At 45.2% G+C, this 12458-nt stretch overlaps 1 pseudogene across 1 annotated transcript; it reads right to left on the reverse strand.

Moving 5' to 3' along the window:
- Window positions 1–1342: 1342 nt before the first annotated feature.
- Window positions 1343–11737, reverse strand: LOC123999535 (annotated as a pseudogene). The gene is made up of 5 exons (XR_006832480.1): window positions 11497–11737; window positions 7667–7806; window positions 6136–6302; window positions 3075–3160; window positions 1343–2856 (listed from the first exon to the last, which is right to left on the reverse strand). The product of XR_006832480.1 is annotated as an ornithine decarboxylase antizyme 2-like (transcript).
- Window positions 11738–12458: the final 721 nt, after the last annotated feature.

Here is a 12458-nt window from a genome sequence, read left to right on the forward strand (position 1 = left end):
CCCATAGGAGATTAAATCTAAAGGCGCTACACTAAAACCAGGTAGAGAACCCCATAGGAGATTAAATCTAAAGGCGCTACACTAAAACCAGGTAGAGAACCCCATAGAGGAGATCTAAAGGCGCTACACTAAAACCAGGTAGAGAACCTCATAGAGATCTAAAGGCGCTACACTAAAACCAGGTAGAGAACCCCATAGAGGAGATCTAAAGGCGCTACACTAAAACCAGGTAGAGAACCCCATAGAGATCTAAATGCGCTACACTAAAACCAGGTAGAGAACCCCATAGAGGAGATCTAAAGGCGCTACACGGTCAATCTGCCGTCTGCATTGACAGTCATATATCATCTGCATAAATTAGGGCATTCACACTTCTTGCGTCTCGCTGAGCAGCGCAGAGCTGTTGTCAAGGAATGGAGTTTTTGTTCATACAGGACCTCGTGCCCTCACCTACGGTCAAACAATGTAAACATGGCGCTATACAGAGCCCATCCGCATTATTAAAACATTTGAGGGCCGTCTGGCGATGCAGTAGAGCTCAATTTGACCTCTGGAGGCTCCGCAATTGCGTAACACCATCCATACGGCACTTCCGACCACATTTTCGGGATCAAACATAAATGTTCTCTTAGGGGAGAATGCAGGCAGTTTAGTGTCGAGGGGATTTAGTTCACCCCTGGATTCTGCATTTGAAACTAATGCCATATATACAAAATGGTGCAGGTTATAACAGAACAGGGAATATCCTGGTGGCATCATGAAAGAGGGAGCGGTCCCTGGTGGACTAACATCTTATTACACTTGTCAATCCCCCAATAGCCTCGTTTTATAACATGACTAGGAATGCGTTCCTATTCTCTACCCTTCTCCAGAAGTGTGCCCCCCCCTTATGCATTTAAAAGTATTGGATTGGTGTAAGCATGGCTGGTGGGTATTTCCACCATATTCCTCACACCAGTCCATTGCTTTTAAATCCATGAAGGGGAGTGTACGAGTGCAAAGGGTAGAGAATAGGAGTGCAGACGGCCATAGAATCCATAACGCACCCCTGAATTCAATCAATTACAGATCAGGGATAATAGCGTTGCTAGTCCTCTGAGAATATTTACGCGTATTGTATCTGAGCTGAAAACAGTTTATCCAGTCACAACTCGGCAATCTGTTCCTCCTGTATCATTACTTCGCAGAAATACCGACACGTCAGTAACTAGCGTACTACCCTGATGGTAAATGTCTGAAATGAGAACCTGCGCGTCCTTGCCCCGAGGCATGGCTACAGACTGGCCACCACAGGAGTCTTCAACAGTGCGCCATGTAAAACAGGCCACATGCGGTGTCATGATGAGACTTGCATTTTTCTGAATTTTATTGTCACAGAAGCACAATAGGTACCACTATGCAAGATGCACACCAAACTTATAAACAATTTTGAATTTAAAATAAAAAAAAGTTCAAAGGAATGCTAGTCCAAATATCCCATCAGACATCACAACACATGTATCCCAACGATGCTCTACAATAATGTTCAGGTATCGAGACAGAAAAGCAAAAGCACTTTGGATTCCCCCCCCCTTTTTTTAGCTTTGTACCAATTCACCCATCACATTACATATTTATCACAAATGCACTCAAACCAGTCACACAAAACAGCATTCGCCTGTGCTCTCCAACACACACTTCTAGTCTAAAGAGCTATTATCCAGCCATGAAGTACCAATATCGGGGCAGTTTTTGCTCAAAAGTCATGTTTACACACATCATTACAACAATTCCAGAAGATCAAGTGCCTTTATATCTAAACAATTGTCAGATTAAAAGGTGGGGCTGACATTGTTTTTTGTTTTAATCTTAACCAATGAAATAAAAAGATTATATTGAATATAGACAATTAAATAAAAGTGTATGCTCTCATTTCAATGACTAAGGTATATCTTAGCCAATCAAATTAAGTTGGAGTACCCAAGTGTAATTCTGACAACCTGTTTTTGTACATTTAAGAAATAACGACAAGTCCTCCATCTTTTTTAGCAACAAGAATAAAGAACAGAAAATAGCAATAGACAATTGATTGATGAAAACAGAATTGCAATATTCTCAAAGTCCTTAAAAAACATGGTTCCCTCTGAAGTGTTGGAACAAAATACCAACGAAACCGAACTGAAGAATTTAACAAATATCAGCCGAGCTGTGAAACTAGGGGATACACATCCTAATCATCCCCTTCCTTTGACACAAAGCATGGAAGGCTGTAAGCACTTGGGTCAGGTGGTCGATTGGCTGGGGTACAGGAGAGGGTAGGGCATTGGGTAGGGGGCAGGGGTTAGCCTGGATCCAAACTGAAATTGCTCCCTTTCACAACTGCTTCACTTCACAATTGTGGTCATCACAGTCTGGCTTTCAGACTTCAGTCTGACTGAACCATCTCTTCATTGAAACTGTTAGTGAGACAATAGCGAAAACGGCAGTTTTCATTATTTGGGATGCAGGCTAGGCATGGCTCTTCCAGAAAGCAGGATCAATATGTTATTTAGACATCTAACTGTCAGAACTAAACATTCTGAATTCATTTCATCATTCCTAGAAATATAGACTTTGTATGACTGACTTGACAACCAACAAACCCATTATTGAAGTTAAACTTTCAAAGAAAATCAAGAGATTTGACTGCTCATCAAAAGTTAACTGGCTAATATGATGATTCTGCTTCCTGGAGGGGTCAGAGCTAATCCTCGTCGGAGGAAGAGTCCCTGTCGAAGTTGTAGGCCATGAAGAAAACGTCAGGTCGAGGCGGGACAACGGCATGGCCCGGTTTCACTATCTCAAAGCCCAGAAAGCTGAATGTGCGCACAAGTTTAGCTGTGGAGAGAAACACATTAGAAATAGCAAAACAACATGACCTTTTGTTAATAGAATTGTTGGACTCACTTGACATATTCCCTTTAGCTCCTAGTGAGCAAACGATCTACCAAACAGTGTTTGGAAAAGAAAACAAATCCACAGTTGGGTTGTGCTTCTCTATTGAAACTGTGGGTTTGGTGTAGGAATACGTTTTAAAATAGGACTGTTATACATACCACGATCATCTCTGTTCTTGTAAAAGCAGACGAACACGCGGAAAACTTTAAGATCTTCTTCTGCATACTCCAGGAGAGCCGCAAAACTGTTGAGACAGACAGAGAGCGCGAGAGACAGAGAGAGAGCGCGAGAGACAGAGAGAGAGCGCGAGAGACAGAGAGAGAGCGCGAGAGACAGAGAGAGAGCGCGAGAGACAGAGAGAGAGCGCGAGAGACAGAGAGAGAGCGCGAGAGACAGAGAGAGAGCGCGAGAGACAGAGAGAGAGCGCGAGAGACAGAGAGAGAGCGCGAGAGACAGAGAGAGAGCGCGAGAGACAGAGAGAGAGCGCGAGAGACAGAGAGAGAGCGCGAGAGACAGAGAGAGAGCGCGAGAGACAGAGAGAGAGAGCGCGAGAGACAGAGAGAGAGAGCGCGAGAGAGAGAGAGAGCGCGAGAGACAGAGAGAGAGCGCGAGAGACAGAGAGAGAGAGCGAGAGACAGAGAGAGAGAGCGCGAGAGACAGAGAGAGAGAGCGCGAGAGACAGAGAGAGAGCGCGAGAGACAGAGAGAGAGCGCGAGAGACAGAGAGAGAGAGCGAGAGAGAGCGCGAGAGACAGAGAGAGAGAGCGCGAGAGACAGAGAGAGAGCGCGAGAGACAGAGAGAGAGCGCGAGAGACAGAGAGAGAGCGCGAGAGACAGAGAGAGAGAGCGCGAGAGACAGAGAGAGAGAGCGCGAGAGACAGAGAGAGAGAGCGCGAGAGACAGAGAGAGAGAGCGCGAGAGACAGAGAGAGAGAGCGCGAGAGACAGAGAGAGAGAGCGCGAGAGACAGAGAGAGAGAGCGCGAGAGACAGAGAGAGAGAGCGCGAGAGACAGAGAGAGAGAGCGCGAGAGACAGAGAGAGAGAGCGCGAGAGACAGAGAGAGAGAGCGCGAGAGACAGAGAGAGAGAGCGCGAGAGACAGAGAGAGAGAGCGCGAGAGACAGAGAGAGAGAGCGCGAGAGACAGAGAGAGAGAGCGCGAGAGACAGAGAGAGAGAGCGCGAGAGACAGAGAGAGAGAGAGCGCGAGAGACAGAGAGAGAGCGCGAGAGACAGAGAGAGAGCGCGAGAGACAGAGAGAGAGCGCGAGAGACAGAGAGAGAGCGCGAGAGACAGAGAGAGCGCGAGAGACAGAGAGAGAGCGCGAGAGACAGAGAGAGAGCGCGAGAGACAGAGAGAGAGCGCGAGAGACAGAGAGAGAGCGCGAGAGACAGAGAGAGAGCGCGAGAGACAGAGAGAGAGCGCGAGAGACAGAGAGAGAGCGCGAGAGACAGAGAGAGCGAGATATTAACTTGGATGACAGACTAAACACCAATTGTAAAGATGTACAGCGCCTCTCCCTCAGCCACACATGGTCCTCTCCTCGGGAGTGGGATCCAAAGGTATCAGCTTTTCCATTAGCTGGTAATAGCAGGATAAATACATTTTGACTGGTCATGCTTATCGGTCTATAGGTTAATTTGCATAATTTAGTGGAATTACATTGGCGTGTGTACTGTATATTCGCACATCATACAGATAGAGCCTTAGAGCGGAAAATCTGTCAACCAGCGCAGCATCTCAAACTGCAACGTTACGTTGCAATGAGCTGAAGGCACTTTGAAAAATATATATACTTCATTGTTTGAAACCTGAATGTTTCAATACATATGAGGCACATCTCTTGCTTCAAAGTAGCCTATTAGATTTCCTATCTCTGTCACATGAAACCGCTCGCATGTGCAGTGCCCTTTAGACGACAGTGTTTTCCTGCTAATTGCATTATGGAAGGAACATTTGTGCGTCGCCTATGGCATATATTATTATTATTATTATTACTGCCTTGTGCACTTATGTGAAGAAATAGTTGATCAACATTTTAAGATCAACGTTCTGATCTGTTGCATCAGACTCATTGTTTTTTAATGTTTATTTAAAATGTTTTTGAAACTTAGGCCAACTGGTTCTATGAATTAGGGATCCATATTCCCACAACTGTCCCAGAGTCTATTTTTTCTTGATAAGCTCACCAATAGAATAGGTCAACTTTTTAAACTATGGGGGATAGTAGATTGACAGGCTAGTGATTTAGCTGTTTGTTACTCATCTTATCTGAGGAAAACTAAATGTGGACAGTTCTTTGAACATCTTCAAGGTGCACATCAGAATTTGGTAAGAAGTACTGCGTATCGTTGCATTCTCGACTTGTATGTTCTGTTAATATAAATGACCATAATGTCAATATGATTGCTGTAAGTCTGAGCAGCGTGGGTGGACACCTTAATCAGGTGCATATGGGCCCGTAAACTTCTCAAATGCCCAGTAAATTAAAATGTCCAGAGTCACCCTGATAGAGGGGCCTCCTGAGTGGCGCAGTGGTCTAAGGCACTGCATCGCTGTGCCACTAGAGATTCTGGGTTTGAGTCCAGGCTCTGTCGCTGCCAGCCGCGACCGGGAGACCCATGGGGTGGCGCATCGCAGACTAGCGACCCCTGTGTTGGGCCGGGCGCAATGCACGCTGACACGGTCGCCAGGTGTACGGTGTTTCCTCCGACACATTGGTGCGGCTGGTTTCCAGGTTAACCAGGTATTCTGTCAAGAAACAGTGTGGCTTAGCTGTGTTGTGTTTCGGAGGACGCAAGGCTCTCGCCTTCGCCTCTCCCGAGTCCGTGGGGTGTTTCCGTGATGAGACTAACTACCAAATTGGATACCATGAAATTGAGAAAAAGGGGTAAAAAATAAAATATACCCTGATAGGGGAGGGGGGGTCTATGGTTCTCTCCCTGTCCTCACCTCTCCTTGCTGCCCTCAGGGAGGGGGTCTATGGTTCTCTCCCTGTCCTCACCTCTCCTTGCTGCCCTCGGGGAGGGGGGGGGTCTATGGGTATCTCCCTGTCCTCACCTCTCCTTGCTGCCCTCAGGGAGGGGGTCTATGGTTCTCTCCCTGTCCTCACCTCTCCTTGCTGCCCTCGGGGAGGGGGGGGGGGGTCTATGGGCATCTCCCTGTCCTCACCTCTCCTTGCTGCCCTCTGGGAGGGGGTCTATGGGTATCTCCCTGTCCTCACCTCTCCTTGCTGCCCTCGGGGAGGGGGTCTATGGGTATCTCCACATAAAGAGCATTCCCACTCAGCACCGCGTCCCAGTTGATCACCCTGGAAACAGTGAGGCGGCTCTGGAAGTGGAGTATCCCGGGGCGACCGTTCCCCGCCGGCTCCGCTGTCACCGTCAAGTTCTGGAAAACCAAAATGGAAGGAAACAGAAGGAACGTTAATGATTAAAGACAACTTCATGGTTGTGTTCACTAGAGCACACCGTTTCAATAGAAAGGGAATAGCTGTGTTGTTATTGGACAAGTTCAGGCAGTACCTCACGGTTTTAAATGTATATATTTTTTTTTAATACTGGGTGAGTCACCATTGAGACCAGGAAGCCCTGTGAACATGAACAGACAATAAATAATAGACAAGACGAATCAAAACAAACATATCACCTCCCTTAAACTCAATCTAAACTGTCCAAAGGAGGCCAGTGAGTCTAATTTCAAGGTGGCCCGAAGGCTATTCCTTGAGATGGGGGCATAATAACTCAAATCAGTGGAGAACCCACGGGATCCCCAGAACCAGCCAGTCCAGAGAGTGGAGGTATTAGCTGGAGGTCTCACAGGTCTCCACTGACCCGGGGGGAAATTATTTATGTTTTTATGCCCTCAGCTCATGTAATAACCTTTCAAGAAGGGCTTGGTAGTCAACCAAATAATTACTAATGAATCATAGTCAGTAGAGGGTGATGGGATCTTTCCTATACAGTACCAGCACGCGACTGTCATTTGTAGTCTGTCGGTCAACCTGCACACTGCAATAGGACATGCTAGTAGCAGAGAGAGTGAGCCTGCATGTCTGTCAACAATATCAGCCTTGTGTTGTACAGACTCCCCTATTATTTCACACAGATAGCTAACAGAGCCATCACATGACAGGATGTGGCCATGGCATCACCACGAAAACAAGAGTTTCTCTCTCATTCCTTCCTGAAATGTCAGGTTGTTTTGACCACTGAGTGAATGACAACGACCTGTGTGTAATTGTTGCCTGTTTTGTTTTGTTGTGCATGTGTTCCAAAATGGCACCCTATTCCCTATATACGGCTCTAGTCAAAAGTAGTGCACTCTAAACCCTTCCCAAAAACGATAGCAGTCAGAGTGCAGTAGTGTAAACTTATGTGATAACCCATAATGAAAGCTACACACTAGATAACAGGATATGTCACAGTGAAACCTGGAGAATAGAGGAGTTAACAAAACACAGAGAAGTGAAATTACCAGCTGTTTACTAAGGACCAAGAAGCCTATTCACGACATTAGAATCTGTCGATGCGCCCTTGAGCAAGACACTTAACCCTAATTGCTCCTGTAAGTGGCTCTGTATAAGAGCGTCTGCTAAATAACTGCAACGTAAAATGGAATAAGTTGGCACCTGAAAATATAACCTCCCAACAATATTTCTTTGTAGTATGTGAGTGTGTGCTTGATGCAGTGGAGCATTATGTAAGCATTGCATTTAACAAGCAGGTCGTGTATGTGAGGGTTGATGTACTCACGGAGTCGAGCGGCCGAGATGAAGAAGTGTGATCCCGTTGACCATTACCTCGCCCACCTGGGATCTTCAGGGGTGGGAGAGGGGCATCAGGAGCACCACAGAGGCCCCGGACCACAGGAACTACTACAGTGCAGGGAAAGACTGGCCACAAACACACAGAGAGAGAGAGAGAGGGAGTGGGGGGTTAGGCCCACGGATACTACTTCAGCAGGGACAGGCTAGAAGGGATGAGGGAGAAACAGAGGTTTGTTTACGCTAACTTTTGCATTTCAATGTCACCGGTTCTCCATTGTATTTCTAAACCCAAAGGAAGCAGAGCCTAAAGAAGCCCATTCCCGTATGTTTCTAGGCTCAACACAACAACGTAGGAGGTGGGGCTGGTTTTCCTCACGTTCTGATTACTATCCTATCCTGCAATTGAGTTTTCTTTATTGTCCCCCACGATGAAATCAGGAATGGGACTGTGGATCGGTCTCGGTCCATCCGTTAGTCACACGCCATATCTCAGAAAAGCACTGGCTCGATTTTCACGAAACTTAGGTGAATGACGAGTCTTGCCATTTACAAAATTACACTGATTGGCCAAAGATGGGAGCTATAGTAATTAACTGAAATTTGTGAGTCACAACAGAGAGGAATAAGAGAAGCAAGAGGGATAACTGGCCCCAAAATCTGTCTTCTCCAGCAGGTGGCGTTTTTTCCTTTGGCACATGACATGGAGTGGATTAGCTGAAGGGACTGGTACCCACGATAAATGCCTTTCATTTTTGAATATATTTATTCTCATTGTTATATAGCGGTCACTTGAGTATCTGGTTAATATAATGGATACGATAACTCAAATGTTAGTCACACGCAATTGGCCCAAGGGGGCGGGCACTGCACCACTTGTGGAGGATGGCATGTTTACTCTAGCTTTGTTAGAATCTGACAAAGTGCCCCATTGTGGCACATGTATTGGGGTAAATAAACCTGGACCTACCTGTGGTTGAATTAGTGATGTGCTTTAAAAAACGTTTCAATACAACAATAGGACTTCCGAAACTTGTGATTCTTACACTTGTGTTGCCGAGTCTATTTATTTAGTGCAACAGGCTGACTAGCTAACAGGACAGGATTAGTAGGACAGGCTGAGGGACAGCCAGGGATGCTGGAGTGGGTGTCTGAAAACAATGATATGCGCTACAAAGCTCACTGCAGTGAGATGGGCCAGGAAAGTGGATGCAATACACAGCTTGTGTGAGTTTAAACCACCCATGAAAAACCGTACTATATTTTTGTTGTATGTGTTATAGCATCAGCTCTTCCTTCATAATTGTGATCAGAATCTGGGCATTAAGTAAGCACATAATATCTCGACACAATAGGGCCAGGTTTCCTGTTAAAACGGAATGTATTCATCCAAGGCAAAACAAGATCCACAAACACATCCGCCATCATTATGTCAGTAAACGTAAATTCATTGGTCAAACGCCACAGCGGGTTGCAGAATCCCCTTCAGGGAACATCTGATGAGGCTGAATTGAATCTCGACAGGAAGGCATCACAATGAGGAAAAAATCTAAACTACGCCTCTACCTGATTACCTATGATTACAACTATATGACCCTAAAACCTGACAATGATCGCTAGAAGTCAAAAAATATAACCTACTACATGGAATAATGAATTCATCCCATGTAGATATTTAATTGTTTCATAAGGGTTGGTAGCCAGTAGATCCGACCGGCTTACTTACAGCTGCACTAGGGTCAGACAGGATTCCTTTTGGAAGACACAGAGGAGTCAGCACGAGATACGGCTCAGAAAACATACCCCAATCCCGGGATGAAAAATTTGTTGTAATCCAAAGTGTCCCATTAATCCAAATATTACACAGGAGATTGAATGGAAAACTGCCCTTTTCATCCTCATGCTGGGTAGCAGAAGTCACAGCAGTCATTTTGGAATGGCAGTGTAAGCCACTCAGCTCTGACATGCCATTCCAGTACAGCTGCTGTGGCTACTGCTAGCTAGCATGAGGATGAAAGCATTCAATCTTATCGGTGTAACAGTTGGGATAAATGGAACAATTCTGAGGACACCACATTTCTCATCCCCGGATTGAGGTAGGTTTTCCGAGGCATACATTACATGACCAGAAGTATGTGGACACCTGGTCGTCGAACACATCATTCCAAAATTACAGGCATTGATATGGAGTTGGTCCCCCTTTGCTGCTACAACAGCCTCCACCCTTCTGGGAAGGTTTTCCACTAGATGTTGGATCATTGCTATAGTGAGGTTGGGCACTGATGTTGGGTGATTAGGCCTGGCTCGCAGTCGGCATACCAAAGGTGTTTGATGGGATTGAGATCAAGGCTATGTGCAGGCCAGTCAAGTTCTTCCACACAGATCTCAACAAACAATTTCTTTATGGACCTCGTTTTGTGCAGGGGGGACTAGTCATGCTGAAAGAGAAAAGGGCCTTCCCCAAACTGTTCCCACCAAATTGGAAGCACCGAATCGTTTAGAATGTCATGGTATGCTGTAACATTAACATTTCCCTTCAATGGGATGAAGGGGCTTAGCACAAACCATGAAAAACAGCCCCAGATCATTTTCCCTCCTTCGCGAAACTTATTTAACCTTTAACTATTTCTCATTTACAATGACGGCCTACCACAGCCAAACCCTATCGACACTGGGCCTAATGTGCGGTTCCGTTCTGTGAGCTTGTGTGGCCTACCACTTCGCGGCTGAGCCATTGTTGCTCCTGGAAGTTTCCACTTCACCATCACTTACAGTTGACCGGGGGTCAGCTCTAGCAGGGTAGAAACTTGACAAACTGACTTGTTGGAAAGATGGCATCCTATGAAGGTGCCACGTTGAAAGTGACAGATCTTCAGTGAGGCCATTCTACTGCCAATGTTTGTGTATGGAGATTGCATGGCTGTGTGCTTGGTTTTATACACCTGTTAGCAACGGGTGTGGCTGCAATAGCTGAATCCACTCATTTGAAGGGGTGTCCACATACGTGTGTATATAGTCTCTCTTGGGGGCTACTTGGTGTTTCAATCTAAACCGGAAGCAAGCGGGTCAGATAAACTCCCAACTCAACAATACTGAGACATTATGATTCCCAGCAATTACAATAATGTATCATTTTGAGGGAAGAATAGTATAATGACGTAATGTTACAATGTAAACGTCTTTGTGATGTCAAGATGGAGAAACGAATATTGTTGCGTCACTGAGGCCTTATTAAATAATCAAAAGTGTGATGTGATTAAAGACAAACGCAACTATCATGGATGCAGATTCCCCACATTACAATGGAAAGAGAAATGTTTCTCATTCTGTTTTTGAAGGTAATCGGTGAAACGACGAGCCATTCTAATGGGTTTCATTTGTGCCCTGTTCAACTCATACACCAGCCAACTAGCTACCTGACTATGTTAATGCTATAGCTACTAACGTTATGCTTTCAGGTGGAAAGAGTTCGCCTAGGTACTATGCCAACGTCAACAATATAACGTTAACTCATCTTATATACCTATAAACCAGGCGTCATTGGCAACCATTGAAACATAGGAAACCCTAAACCATTTATTTATGTTACGTAGCTAAGCTAGTTTAGCACCATACGAAGGAAGAGGACTAACTTGAAACAATTTCATTATTTCCTAATTCATTCTGGATATTTTTCATAGATTACTTCGTTAACCAGTTGTGGGTATTTTGTGACATAGTAAATTAAATCCCAGTTTATATTCGTAGCTACTTCCTCGTCAGTGAAAACAATTGCTAGCTACCATCCCCCACTTGACTTTGCTGTCTGTCTCCACTTACTTGCCAATCATGTCACAAATACTATTACTTAAATCCGCCATGGTAGTAAAGCACTGTGGTTTTCCTTCTTTCTCGCGAGCAAAGCAATGACTGTTTAAGATCCGCTGGAGGTTGGATTTTACCATCCGGCCTCGGGTAGAGACACGACGGGCTGCTGACTGCTCACTGCAATGGTCGGCTGAGTATTAAAGCCCGATCGGTGCTGAACTCAAGCTAAATGAGCCTCGAGCTACGTAGAGGGAAACAAGCGATACGTAGCTAGAGGTGAAGATAGCTTCGTGGGGGCGTCTTCTGTGCAAGTGGAAAAGTACCAAAGCCAGCAAACTAACAACAAAGACAGACAGTAGGTCTGATGTTTGTGACCAAGGGAAGAAATGTTGACTCTGAAGCTCCCATGCAACATTATAATGCAAGTTTAAGTTACATTTCATTGAAATGTACTGAATTATTAAGAGGTCTGTAAAGACGTGAATTAAGGAATACAGTGGGAATTAAATGGGTTAATTAATAAAGGCCGTATTCATATTATTGCCTATTTCAACTTTAGTACGGTACATATTTGTGTAGGTTTACACATTTTTACTCTAGCCTACCCTGCAATATAAAATACCACTTTCACTTTGCCATAAAAACATGTCTCCATGAACCCAGTGAACTGCAGAGACTGCAATAGGCTACATGCACGTTCTTGCCAAGCAGGTTTATCTTTTTGGGATGAGGATATAGCATTGGCTTGTTTACCTGGCTATAAATGCCACTGTCTGTCTGTCTGGTGGATAAGCTTTAGCTTTAAGGAGTATCTGGTTAGAGCTTTGGACTAGTTACCGAAAGGTTACAAGTTCAAACCCCCGAGCTGACAAGGTACAAATCTCTCGTTCTGCCCCTGAACAGGCAGTTAACCCACTGTTCCTAGGCCGTCATTGAAAATAAGAATTTGTTCTTAACTGACTTGCCTAGTTAAA

This window comes from Oncorhynchus gorbuscha, linkage group LG16 (genome assembly GCF_021184085.1).
Source record: "Oncorhynchus gorbuscha isolate QuinsamMale2020 ecotype Even-year linkage group LG16, OgorEven_v1.0, whole genome shotgun sequence".
Taxonomy (NCBI): Eukaryota; Metazoa; Chordata; class Actinopteri; order Salmoniformes; family Salmonidae; genus Oncorhynchus; species Oncorhynchus gorbuscha.